Source organism: Aotus nancymaae, unplaced genomic scaffold (assembly GCF_030222135.1).
Source record: "Aotus nancymaae isolate 86718 unplaced genomic scaffold, 86718_ANA_hifiasm-v0.15.2.pri h1tg000002l, whole genome shotgun sequence".
Classification (NCBI taxonomy): Eukaryota; Metazoa; Chordata; class Mammalia; order Primates; family Aotidae; genus Aotus; species Aotus nancymaae.
The window spans coordinates 55,220,722-55,234,960 of NW_026988413.1; the positions used below are offsets into that span (position 1 = coordinate 55,220,722).

At 38.4% G+C, this 14,239-nt stretch overlaps 3 protein-coding genes across 6 annotated transcripts in view; 2 read left to right on the top strand and 1 right to left on the bottom strand.

Moving 5' to 3' along the window:
• The window catches only part of FBXL13 (F-box and leucine rich repeat protein 13), a 221,782-nt gene extending 210,697 nt beyond the window's left edge, over positions 1–11,085 (top strand). Inside the window, exon 18 of the mRNA XM_064383138.1 lies at positions 10,588–11,085. The gene's annotated coding sequence lies outside the window, so the exon portion shown is untranslated. The remainder of the gene's footprint in view (positions 1–10,587) is intronic.
• The window catches only part of CCDC146 (coiled-coil domain containing 146), a 249,745-nt gene that overhangs the window by 19,294 nt on the left and 216,212 nt on the right, over positions 1–14,239 (top strand). The window lies entirely within an intron of this gene.
• The window catches only part of FAM185A (family with sequence similarity 185 member A), a 57,848-nt gene that overhangs the window by 3,994 nt on the left and 39,615 nt on the right, over positions 1–14,239 (bottom strand). The gene's annotated exons all lie outside the window — the stretch shown is intronic.

The following is a 14,239-nucleotide window of genomic DNA, read 5'->3' on the forward strand; positions in this document are numbered from 1 at the left end:
GTGCAAAAGTTCTTTAGTTTAATTAAGTCCCAGCTATTTATCTTTGTTTTTATTGCATTTGATTTTGGGTTCTTGGTCATGAAATCCTTGCCTAAGCCCATGTCTAGAAGGGTTTTTCTAATCTTACCTTTGAGAATTTATATAGTTTCAGGTCTTAGATTTAAGTCCTTAATCCATCTTGAGTTGACTTTTTTATAAGTGATCTCTATTCTGTTCCATTGGTCTATGTGCCTATTATCATACCAGTACCATGCTGTTTTCGTGACTATGGCCTTATAGTATAGTTTGAAATCAGGTAATGTGATGCCTCCAGATTTGTTCTTTTTGCTTAGTCTTGCTTTGGCTATGCAGGCTCTTTTTTGGTTCTACAGAATTTTATAACTGTTTTTTCTAATTCTCTGAAGAATGATGGTGATATTTTGATGGTGATTGCATTTAATTTGTAGATTGCTTTTGGCAGTAAGGTCATTTTCATAATATTGATTTTACCCATCCATGAGCATGGGATGTGTTTCCATTTCTTTGTGTGGTCTATGATTTCTTTAAGCAGTGTTTTGTAGTTTTCCTTGTAGAGGTCTTTTGCCTCCTTGGCTAGGTATATTCCTAAGTACTTCTTCTTCTTTTTTTTTTTTTTTTTTTTGCAGCTATTGTAAAAGGGGTTGAGTTCTTGATTTGATTTTCCACTTGGTTGCTGTCGGTGTATAGAAGAGCTACTGATTTGTGTACATTAATTTTGTATTTGGAAACTTTGCTGAATTTTTTTAATCAGTTCTAGGAGCTTTCTGGAGGAGTCTTTAGGGTTTTTGAGGTAAACAATCATATCATCAACAAACAGTGACAATCTGACTTCCTCTTTACCAATTTGGATCCCCTTTATTTCTTTATCCGACTGCTCTAACTAGGACTTCCAGTACTATGTTGAAGAGGAGTGGTGAGAGTGGGCATCCCTGTCTTATTCAGTTCTCAGAGGGAATGCTTTCAACTTTTCCCCACTCAGTATTATGGTAGCTGTGGGTTTGTCATAGATGGCTTTTATTACATTGAGGTATGTCCTTTGCATGCCAATTTTATTGAGAGTTTTAATCATGAAGGGATGCTGGATGTTGTTGAATGCTTTTTCTGCATCTATTGAGATGATCATGTGATTTTTGTTTTTAATTCTGTTTATATGGTGTATCACATTTATTGACTTGCATGTGTTGAACTATCCCTGGGATAAAACCCACTTGATCATGGTGGATTATCTTTTTGTTATGTTGTTGGATTCTGTTAGCTAGTATTTTGTTAAGAATTTTAACATCTATGTTCATCAGGAATATCAGTCTGTAGTTTTCTTTTTTGGTTGTGTCCTTTCCTGGTTTTAGTATTAGGGTGATGCTGGCTTCATAGAATGAATTGGGAAGAGTTCCTTCTTTCTCTGTCTTGTGGAATAGTGTCAATAGGATTGGTACCAAATGTCTGGTAGAATTCTGCTGTGAATCCATCTGGTTCTGGACTTAGTTGTTGTTGTTGGTAATTTTTAAATTACCACTTCAATTTTGCTGCTTGTTATTGATCTGTTCAGGGTATCTAATTCTTCCTGATTTAAGCTAGGAGGGTTGTTATCTTTTCAGGAATTTATCCATCTCTTCCAGGCTTTCTAGTTTATGAGCATAAAGGTGTTCATAGTAGCCTTGAATGATTTTTTGTATTTCTGTGGTGTCAGGTGTAATATCTCCCATTTTGTTTCTTATTGAGGTTATTTGGATTTTCTTTTTTTTCTTGGTTAATCTTAATGGTCTATCAATTTTATTTATCTTTTCAAAGAACTCAGTTTTTTTTTTGACACCTGTTCCCTAGGGTGTATAATAATGTGTGCACTAGAATGCTAGGTACCCTACCACACTGCTAGGGACCTTGCGACACTGCTGCAGCCTTCCAGTAGGATATGGGGGAATGTCAGAGGGGCTCCAGGTACGCAGATAAGCAAGGAATGTTGGACCCCAGGGCAACATGCAATCTGGTAGAAGGTGGGATCTCAAAATGGTGCTGCTGTGTTAGAGCTACTTGGGTCTTGGATAGGGAGTGTGGGACCCAGCATGAGCTCCCTCTTTGGAGTAGTGTCTGAGGCTCCAGGCAGCTCTGTGTATTAGGCTCAGGACCTGCAAAGGTCTAGGGACTCTTTTTGGGTAGGACTACAGGAGCCCATGGTGGGAATGTGAACCACTGGAAATCTCTAACTTACCATTTCCCTCGACTGGAGAAAATTTCTGGGCTCCCAGACAATACTAGCTGGGCTGGCTACCCCAATTCCTTCTCCCTCTGTACATCAGGTGTTTTCTGTCCCTTCTCTGCTGAACTCTAGTGTTCTCTCTTAGACGCTCTATTAAAAGTTTTATTATCCATTCACTATTTTTTTAATTGCATTTTAGGTTTTGGGGTATATGTGAAGAACATGCAAGATTGTTGCATAGGTACATATGTGGCAGTGTGATTTGCTGCCTTCCTCCCCTTCACCTATATTTGGCATTTCTCCCCGTGGTATCTCTCCCCAACTCCCCACCCACCGCTGTCCCTCCCCTATTTCCCCTCAACAGACCCGAGTGTGTAGTGCTCCCCTCCCTGTGTCCTTGTGTTCTCATTGTTCAACACCCACCTATGAGTGAGAACATGCGGTGTTTGATTTTGTGTTCTTGTGTCAGTTTGCTGAGAATGATGGGAAAGCACCCTTATTTTGTTTCATTTATCTTTTGTATTTTTGTTTGTTTCAATATCATTTAGTTCTGTTCTGATCTTGGTTATTTCCTTTCTTCTGTTGGGTTCGGTTTGGTTTATTCTTGTTTTTCTAGTTCCTTAGAATGTCAGTTTGTGCCCTTTTAGTCTTTTTGATGTAGGTATTTAAGGCTATGAAGTTTCCTCTTAGCATGGCCTTTGCTGTATACCAGAGGTTTTGATAGGTTGTGTCACTATTGTTGTTCAGTTCAAAGAATTTTTAAATTTCCATCTTGATTTCGTTTTTGACCCAGTGGTCATGCAGGTTATTTAATTTCCACATATTTGCATGGTTTTGAAGGTTCCTTTTGGAGTTCATTTCCAATTTTATTCCACTGTGGTCTAAGAGAGTGCTTGATATAATTTCAATTTTCTTAAATTTATTGAGACTCATTTTGTGGCCTATCATATGGTCTATCTTGGAGAAAGTTCCAAGTGTTGTTGAATAGAATGTGTATTCTGCAGTTGTTGGACGGAATGTTCTGTATACATCTGTTAAGTCCATTTGCTCCAAGGTATAGTTTAAATCTTTTTTTTTTTTTTTTTTTTTTACTTTCTTGATGACCTCTCTAGTGCTATCAGTGGAGTAATGAAGTCCCTCACTATTATTGTGTTGGTGTCTATCTCATTTCCTAGGTCTATTAGTAATTGTTTTATAAATTTGGGTGCTCCAGTATTAGGTGCATAAATGTTTAGGATTGTGATATCTTCCTGTTGGACAAGGCCTTTAAACATTTTATAACATCCTTCTTTGTCTTTTTTACTGCTGTTGCTTTAAAGTTTATTTTTCTGATATAAGAATACCTACTCCTGCTTGCTTTTGGTATCCATTTGCATGAAATGCCTTTTTCCACCCCTTTACCTTAGGTTTACATGAGTCCTTAGGTGTTAGGTGAATCTCTTGAAGGCAACAGATGGTTGGTGAATTCTTATCCATTCTGCAGTTCTGTGTCTTTTAAGTGGAGCATTTAGGCCATTTACATTCAATGCTGGTACTAAGATATGAGGTACCATTCCATTAATCATGTTATTTATTGCTTGTGCACTTTGGTTTTTTGTTTTTTAAATTGTATTTTTGTTTTATAGGTCCTGTGAGACTTAGGTTTTAAAGAGGTTCTGTTTTGATGTGTTTCCAGGATTTGTTTTAGGATTTAGAACTCATTTTAGCAGTTCTTCTAGTGGTGGCTTGGTAGTGGCGAATTCTCTCAGCATTTGTTTGTCTGAAAAAGACTGTGTCTTTCTTTTTTTTTTTTTTTTTAAAGAAAAAGGAATAAAGAGAGAGAAAAAAAGAAAAAAAAAGAATGAAGAAGAAGAAGAAAAAGGAAGAGAAGGAGGGAGAGAGAACGGGAATATTGCTTTATTGCCCAGGCTAGAATGCAGTCTAAAAATGGGAATTGAAAACCTCTTTTATGCCAATAATTGTACTTAACAATGGAGACAGGAAGAAATAGGGAAGAAAATAACAAACAAGCAACCAACCAATATTTCATTTAAACCTATGAAATGCTATGCAATTATTGAGGAGTGATTTACTTGCAATTATGTAGTCACTTTTGGAATAGGTGTGATATGGTACTGATAAGAATGTATGTTTTGTGTATTTGAAGCGGAGAGTTCTATAAATGTTTATTAAGTTTACTTGTTCCGGGTCTGAATTCAAGTCCTGGATATCCTTGTTAATTTTCTATCTCGTTGATCAGTCTAATATTGACAATGTGATGTTACAGTCTCCCACTATTATTGTGTGGGAGGCTAAGTCTCTTTATGAGTCATTAAGAACTTGTCTTATGTATCTGGGTGCTCCTGTATTGGGTGTGTGTATATATAGGATCATTAGCTCTTCTTGTTGCATTGATCCTTTTACCATTATGTAATGTCCTTCTTTACCTCTTTTGATCTTTGTTGCTTTAAGGTCTATTTTATCAGAGGTGAGAATTGCAACTCCTGCTTTTTAATGTTTGCTCTCTGGTTGGTTGGTAAATCTTCCTCTGTCCCTTTGAGTCTTTGTGTATCGTTGCATGTGAGATGGGTCTGGATACAGCGTACTGATGGGTTTTGGCTTTTTATCCAGTTAATAATATATATGAGTTTAATACTGCCATTTGATGCTAGCTGGATATATTTTTGGAAAGGCTGATACTGGTTGTTCGTTTATATGTGTAGTGCTTCTTTCAGAAGCTTCTGCAAAGCAGGCCTGGTGATGGTAAAATCTCTAAGTGCTTGCTTGTTTGCAAAAGATTTTATTTTTCCTTCGCTTTTGAAGCTCAGTTTGGCTGGATATGAAATTCTGGGTTGAAAGTTCTTTTCTTTAAGAATGTTGAATATTGGCCCCCACTCTTTTCTGGCTTGTAGGGTTTCTGCTGAGAGATCTGCTGTAAGTCTGATAGGCTTCCCTTTGTGGGTAACCTGACCTTTCTCTCTAGCTGCTCTTAGTATTTTCGCCTTCATTTCAACCCTGGTGAATCTGACGATTATGTGCCTTGGGGTTGGTCTTCTTGAGGAATATCTTTGTGGTGTTCTCTGTATTACCTGGAGTTGAATATTGTCCTGTCTTACTAGGTTGGGAAAGTTTTCCTGAATAATCTCCTGAAGAGTATTTTCCAACTTGGATTCATTCTCTTCGTCACATTCAGGTACACCTATCAAACGTAGATTAGGTCTTTTCACGTAGTCCCGTATTTCTTGGAGACTTTGCTCATTCTTTTTTATCCTTTTTTCTCTAATCTTGACTTCTTGTTTTATTTCGTAAAGTTGGTCTTCGAACTCTCATATCCTTTTTCCTGCTTGATCAATTCGACTGTTAAAACTTGTGCACTCTTCACGAAGTTCTCGTGTTGTTTTTCAGCTCCATTAATTCATGTATATTCCTCTCCAAATTGTCTATTCTCGTTAGCATTTCATCAAACCTTTTTTCAAAGTTCTTAGTTTCTTTGCATTGGGTTAGAACAACTTCTTTTAATTCACAGAAGTTTCTTATCATCCACCTTCTGAAGTCTACTTCTGTTAATGGAATGCACTCGTTCTCCATCACGGCTTGTTCCATGGCTGATGAGGAACTGTGATCATCTGCAGAGGGAGGGGCATTCTGATTTTGGGTATTCTCAGCCTTTTTACGCTAATTACTTCCCATGATTGTAAATTTATCCACCTGTCGTCTTTGTGATTTCCAACTTTCAAATTAGGTTTCTGAGTGGACGTCGAACTTGTTGATTCCCAGCGCCGAAATCTGAGCAATCCACTGTGCTGGCCAAAACAGTGGCGTTAAGATTGATGGTGCTTTTCTGCCCGGGAATTGGCCAAAAGGGGACCCAGTTCCACTCACTCTGCACCAAGAACCGCCGCACTGAGGCACCAGCAAAACCGCCGCGCTGGCCATAAGAGTCGCGCTAGTGACCCGTGGGGCTCCTCCACTGGGAATCTCCTGGTCCGTGAGCAACAAAAATTCTTCTGAAAGTGTGGCATCCTCTCATTCTCTGCACTTTCACTAGGAGCTACTATCCCGAGCTGCTAGTGGTCAGCCATCTTGGATCTCTCTCCCAAAGACTGTATCTTTCATACATGATGCTTAGTTCCCTGGATACAAAATTCTTGGCTGATAAGTGTTTTGTTTGAGGAGGTAGAAGATAGGGTCTCATTCCTTTCTAGCTTCTAGGTTTTCTGCTGAAAATCTGCTGTTAATCTGATAGGTTTTCCTTCATAGGTTACCTGGTGCTTTTGTCTCATAGTTCTTAGGATTCTTTCCTTCTGACCTTTGGATCACCTGATGTCAATGTGCCTAGGTGATCTTTTTGTGATGAATTTCCCAGGTGTTCTTTGTGCTTCTTGTATTTGGATCTCTAGGTCTCTAGCAAGGCCAGGGAAGTTCTCCTCAGTTATTCCCCTCAAATATGTTTTCCAAGCTTTTAGATTTCTCTTCTTCCTCAGAAATGCCAATTATTCTTAGATTTGGTCATTTAACATAACGGCTGTCTTCACTTTTAAAAATCCTTACCTATAAGCCATCTGAGAGTTCAGGTTAACGTTAAGTATGATCTGCTTAATTCTCCTTGCTTGGTACCTACAAACACATGCTTTCCCTTCTCTTGCTACAAGCCTTGGTTTAGATATGGTATAGACAACTAGGCTTATTATGTCAGGTGAGTAGACCTCAGTTTGGTTCAATAACAAAATCTGAACTGAGGAGAGTTGTGATTACACTATTGCAATTCATCATAAATATTTTCCTTGTTGAATCCAAGCACACAAAATAGAATGATCCTCTTCCTCAGTATAGTTTTTACCCTTTGTTATAATAGTTTTTTCCCTTTGTTATTCTCAGCTGGAGAAAAGGTGCTAGGTGCTCTGAACCATCTCATCTTTTTGTCAAGTGCTTTTCTGATGCAAATTATTCTCAGAATTCTTATCTTTCCCTTTCACTCTAAGCCATAATCTTATCTATGTCCTGGAGCTCACTGCATCTTCCCCAGAACACAGTTGGGTATTCAAGGACCTCCTGTAAGGTTTTTTTCCTCTTCTTCTCTTGCTATATTTTCAATATCATGACCTCATTTTAATTAGCTTTCATACACTGGTTAAAATCTTAGTCCAATTGGTAAACCACTATGTTAACTCTAACTCTTTATCAGTAAGGGGTTCAGCTTTTTAAAACTGTTCTTTTTCTGTGCCTCTGCTGCATTTGGTAGGTCATGATTTCAAGGTACCTTGCACCCAATCGTTTTTCTGTAATACAGAGTTTCTTTTTCTAGTAATTAAAATAAATGTGGGGCCGGGCGCAATGGATCATGCCTGTAATCCCAGCACTTTGGGAGGCCAAGGTGGGCAGATCACCCGACGTAAGGAGTTCGAGACCAGCCTGGAGAACATGGTGAAACCCTGTATCTACCAAAAATACAAAAAATTAACTGGGTCTGGTGGCAGGCACCTGTAATCCCAGCTACTCGGGAGGCTGAGGCAAAACTGCTTGAACCTGAGAGGTGGAGGTTGCAGTGAGCCAAGATCGTATCATTACATTCAAGCCTGGGCGACAATAGTGAAACTCTATCTCACACACACACACAAAATTTTAAAAATTTAAAAAATAAAATGAATGTGGAGGAAAGAACTAGAAATCCTGACATTTTTGTTGTTTTTCCAACTTTTTCTTTTTTTAAATAACCATTTAGCACCAATAATAAATCCTCAATAATAGTAAGGCTTTTCTAAATACCTGAGATGTCTTCCTTAATATATTATTTATCACCTCCACAATAATATATTTGTTACGTATGGAGTGAAAAGCTTTCAACCCATTTCCTTTTGCACCAATAGAGGCCAAGCACAGTGTTACTGTTCTCAAGAAAAAGGACACACGGTCGGGTGCGGTGGCTCACGCCTCTAATCCCAGCAGTTTGGGAGGCCAAGGTGGTCGGATCACAAGATCAGGAGATTGAGACCACCCAGGCTAACACAGTGAAACCCCATCTCTACTAACAATACAGAAAATTAGCCAAGCATGACATGCCTGTATTCCCAGCTACTCAGGAGGCTGAGGCAGGAGAATCACTTGAACCTGGGAGGTAGAGGTTGGAGTGAGCCAAGATCGTGCCATTGTACTCCAGCCTGAGTGACAAAGCGGGACTCCATCTCAAAAAAAAAAAGAAAAGAAAAGAAAAGAAAAAGGACACATAAGCAATTTCAGCTTAGAGACAATACTAAAAAGGGAGGACAGTTTATAAAATTCCATTTAGGTTGCTTGAAAATAGTTTTCTCTATCTTGCCAATAAGTAATTTACTGAAAGTTCTTTGTACTTTGACCTGAATCTGTGGAGACTCTATTCTATTAATAATTCGTAAAGTTTATAAATTCCTTCCTACAAAAGTCTTTCAACATAAATTGGAATTTGGGGTTCCATAAACCTTTATTCCTCTTGCCTATTAAAATCAGACAATGTTTCCTCATCCAAGAAATGGGAAAATGACAGTAACAACCATTTATCAAACAAACCCCTTTCCTGCCTGGGGACTAGACTGCCTTTTCAGGACTAACAAATTAACCAAAAGATTAGAAATTGTGGTTTGGGAGTCATGCAGCTGGAAGCTTCTAAACCTCCCCAAATTGCTCCTGGGGATAACATGACTATTGTAAAACCTAAGATCAGGGCTTGAGATATTTTGCAGACCCTGCACTCAGTGGATCAGCTGGCATGACCTAGATTGATAAACTGGTCTTGTGGCCCCCTCTCAGGAACTGACTCAGCAAAAAGGACAGTTCTAACTACCTATGATTTCATCTCAGACTGACCAGTCAAAACTCCCAACTCACTGGCCCCCTATCAAATTATCCTTAAAAACTCAGATCATCAGATTCTCAGGGAGACTGATTTGAGTAATAATAAAACTGGTCTGCATAGCCAGCTCTGCATGAATTTCTCTTTCTTGATTGCAGTTCCCCTGTCTTGATAAATCAGCTCTTTCTAGACAGTGGGCAGGTTAACCTGTAGGGTGGTTACAACATTGTGAATTTTACTTTTATGGGTACTGGACACTTTTTTATTGCTGTAAAGCTTGAACTTTGTTCAAGGATGCAGTTAAGTTTTAAGCCTTTCATCTCTTGCTTTTATAATTTGTTAGTCAGTTCTAGAGTGGTGGTGCTCAGCCTAAGACTAACTGTTTCCCACTACTAAATGCTTTACCCAATGCCCCATGAGTTATGATTTTTTTTTTCCAGTCTGCTGGGAAGAACAGGCATTATTCTTGGACCTGTGTGAGCACCATGTTCTGTTTCCTCTGGTACTTTGTCCTGTGAACTCTTTATAGATCTTTATAGACTCTCATCTTGATCTCCCCAACTCAGGGAGTGTTCTAGACTCCAAAGCAGTTCGCCTTTCCTGTACTGGAACCTGGAGACTCTCTCAAGGCAGTAAGCAGGACTGATCTTGTTTGTTTCCTATATCTGTTTAACTTTTAAATTTTGTTGTCATTGTTTCAGTTGGGAAGGTAACTCAGACCCTTTAACTCCATCCTGCCCAGAAGACTTCATTATTTTTCTTTCTCCCTCTCCCTTTTCCTCTCCCCCTGACTTTCTGTCTTCTTCTTTCCACCCTCTTTTTTAACTTCTTATTTGAAATAATTACTCATAAGTTACAAAAACAGTAGGGAGAGGTTCTATGTACCATCACTCAGTTCCCCCAATAGTAACATCTTCTATAACTATACTGCACTATCAAAACCAGGAAATTAGCTGGCAAATTAACTGGACTATAGACCTGACTCAAATTTCATCAATTTTTACATGCATTCATTTTTTTGGTATGTCTTTGTGTATATTCATGACATTTTATCTATCATTTATAAAGATTCATATAACCATCATTTTAATCAAGATATGGAACTGTTCTGTCACTACAAAGGAAGTCCCTTGTCATGTCCCTTTAAAGTCAAACTCTCCTTCTCCTTCCCTAATTAATGTATGGCAACCACTTATCTGTTCTCTACCTCTATAATTTTGTCATTTCAAGAATGTTAATATAAATGGAATCGTACAGCATGGAAAATTTTGAGATTGGTATTTTTCACTCAGAATAATGCCCTTACAGTCCCTTCAAGTTGTTTACATCAACAGATTGTTCCTTTTATTAGTAAATTACCTTATGTGGACATAAGTCACATGAATATTCAGTCAGGGAAGGATATTTAAGTCATTTCCAGTTTTTGGCTATTACAAGTAAAGCATGAACATTTGTATACAGGTTTTTGTGTGAACATAAGTTTCATTTCCCCAGGACAAATGCCCAGGAATACAAATGCTAGGTGATTAATGTAAGTTTCTTTCTTTTCTTTCCTTTTTTGTTTTTTAAGAAACTGCCAGACTGAATTGTAGAGTGGCTGTATCATTTTATATTCCACCAGTAATGTAGGAGAGATCCAGTTTCTCTGCACCCTTGCCAGCATTTGAATAACCAGTATTTTTAATTTTAGCCATTCTAGTAAGTATGTAGTATTTTATTCTGGTTTTAATTTGCATTTCCCTAATGACTAGTGATGGTAAATATCTTTTTGTGTGTTTATTTGCCATCATATATCTTCTATGGTTACATTGTTTCTTAAATGTTACAAGATTAAACTTTTATGTGCATGAATCATGTTTTCTTCACTACTGGGGATAGTTCACTTAGGATAGGGATTTGGCTATGGTTTATTATTTCTTGAATGACCAAAATAAATACTAAAACAATAATAAAACAAAACCCCACAGGCATCACAAACAGAACTCATAATGCTCAAAGATTGGGGCCTGCGCTTTGAACTCTAGTCTAGGTATCAGCAAACTATAGCTCACAGGCTAAATCTGACCAGGGGCCTATTTTTGTTTGCCCTGAAAGCTAAGAAGGGCTTTTACATTTTTTTTTCTTTTTTGAGAAGGAGTCTCTCTTTGTTGTCCAGGCTGGAGTGCAGTGGTGCAATCTCCGCTCACTGCAACCTCAGCCTTCTGGGTACAAGCAGTTCTTCCTGTTTCAGCCTCCTGAGTAGCTGAGATTACAGGCGCCTGCCACCACGGCCAGGTAACGTTCGTATATTTAGTAGAGACGAAGTTTCGCCATGCTGGCTAGGCTGGTCTATAACTCCTGACCTCAGGAGATCTGCCTACCTCAGCCTCCCAAAGTGCTGGGATTACAGGTGTAAGCCACCATGCCTGGCCAGGGTTTTACATTTTAAAAGGGTTATTAAAAAACAAAACCAAAAAAGAATATGCAACAGAGTCCATATGTAATCTGCTAAGTCTAACATATTTACTATATGGTGTTTACTGATAAAGTTTGCAGATGAACTGAAAGAAAACCTGATCTTCTTTTTGGGGGCAAACAACATTGACATCTGATTACCCATGATACTCCCAAGATCTTACACTTTAACAAAAAGGTGGGGAAATAAAAACCCCATAAAAGCACCATGACTTGAAAACAGTTCCTACATTAACTTCGTGTCAAGGTTTTTTTTGAGCAGATAGCTTTAAGCCTTATAGCAATCTTCATTCTGTTATTGAATTTCTTCCATGTGGTCCTGAAGTATATATACATTGCTGACAAATTCTATAAGCTATAAGCTTTGAAAAAACAAAAACTTCAGTGGTTTCTAAAATCAGAGATATTTCCACGAGTTAGTCGTATCAAAAGACTGGATTTTTCCGCATTTGGAGAGAAAACAGTGTCTCCAGATTTGTAAAGTGGCATCTTATGAGCTTAGTCCCATTTCAACCTCTTTTCCAACTCATGAACCAGTATTCCATTATAAATAACAATTCCATTGTATGTTATTACTCTCTGGCCTTTAGACAAGCTAAGAACTCTTTTCTGACTTGGTGGCTTATTTTGACCCCAAATGAATTTATTTTTTACATGCTTTCTATTTCCAGTTTTACTAAAATGAAGTAAACCCAGTAGTGCTAGCTTCCCTACCACCCAGACAGTGACAAATGCCAATCCTTTCACTGGCAACACACTTTACCTCTAACATTCTTTAAACATTTAAATATCTAAATCGTGGTGTTATAAAGACAAAAGGAGTTTGCACCACATGCATACCTGGGCTTGGAGACTTGATGTATACCACAGTCAAGTTTCGTATCTAAGTTGATGAACCAAGTCTAAAACCTAATAGAGAAGCCAACTTATTAGAAGTATCTTACCTAAGCCACTCACAACATGTTAAATTTGCCACACATGGGTAGAGGACAAAACTTAGAATCAAGGCTGTCACAAAGATTAGAGAATGCAGCCCCAGTACACACTTGTGCATAGCTTTTTAGTAGGTAAATGTTTCAGCCTGAGACTCTCAGGTTTCCTTTTGACCTAAGAATAGCATATAATATGTGTAAATCATGGTAGGAATTATACAGTTGAGTTATTTATCAGTGACAGCAATAGCAAAGGAAACCATGGAGCAGGAAATAAAATAAAATTATAGGGCTGACACATCAAAACCCTGTGGGAAGCTGGAACCTAAGGGACTAAATTTTACTGGCATGGCTTCTTGCAGAGATTATCCAGAAGTCATGCTGCAGATAAAATCCAGACTCTTAGCAATGAGAGTATTTCTGTTTCTGTGCCTCATGGGCTCTATGAGGAAGGCCCAGATGAGCTGAGCTCAGCTGCCTATAATAACAGCTCACATATAAAGCTGCTCATTATTTCCAAAATTTGGTTTCAGATTGGAAATCTCCACAGAAAAAACCAATCTGTCCTGATTTTCTAGGCCCCTTAAATTATTTCATCCAGTTGATATATAAGACCTGTGGCTGTCTGGGCACCAAACAATTTTAGAATCAAAATGAAATATGAAAGTTTCTCTTAAACCCAATCACCTGTTCATACTCAACAGCTCCCTCCAGGGACTGGTGCTGTCTTCGCCTGGGTGCCTGCTGCATTATTACTTTAATGGATTTAATCTGATATCAGAGACAACATACAGATCCATCTGGAGCCCAACCTCATAGGATAGTATATGCTACTCTACAAAACGACACTTGATAAGTACCTAGATTCTGCCACTGCAAACAGGAAATAAACTCATCATTCTGCAACTTGGCCCTTCCTGGTTCAGGAAGTGGGGCCAGAGTATAAGACGTAATAACAACTAACACATAAAAAGAACTCAATAGGCTGAGGCGCTTCATAATAACCAATGAGGTAAGCATGCATCTTTCTCATAGCATTCCTTCATCTTTATCTTCAAGCAAAAGTTACAGAAGGCCTATTTATTTGCTGAGTTTAAGATAGCTCACTATGGAGTCCAGGCCCCTGTACTCCTCCTCCTGAATTACTGCAGTAGCCTCCTAAAAAGCGAAAGTCATTTTTTTCTCCTTCATCCACCATTGTTCTTTCTCATCTGTCCCCACTCAACATTCAGAGTAATCTTTCTAACACACAAATCTCGTTATGTGAACCCCAAGTTAAAACCTTCCAAGGGCTTTCCGGTGCTCTTAACATACAATCCAGACTGTCCCATGTGATCTGACCTCTCCCAAACTCTCCAGCCTCCTTATATGCCACTTTCCCTGTTACTCTCTATACTCTGGCCATATTTGACTTCTCTCACTTCCTCACCTCTGTGTTCTCACAGTACGAGGTACATATGTTTATTATAACATTGATCCCACTGTATTGTATTCTCTGGTTTGCCTTTCCTCACTAGAATGGAAGCTCCTCAGAAGGCAGTGAGACCATGCTTTATATTACCCTTGCACTCCTCTAATTTCTGGCAGTGCTTGACTTAATAAACATTTGTTGAGTGACTGAGTGAATAAAGAAAAACAGAGAAGACAAGAGAAAGAGGAGGTAGGCTAGGGAAGATAATTTTGTTTTTAAACATACTAAGTTTGAGGGCACTGGTTTAGTGGAATAGAAATGGGCAAGAACAGTAGACAGATCAGGTCTGCAGCTATTGATTTGGAAGTAATATACACAGAAATAATGACCGAAGTCATGGAAATAGTTTTAAAACTAAATCTAAA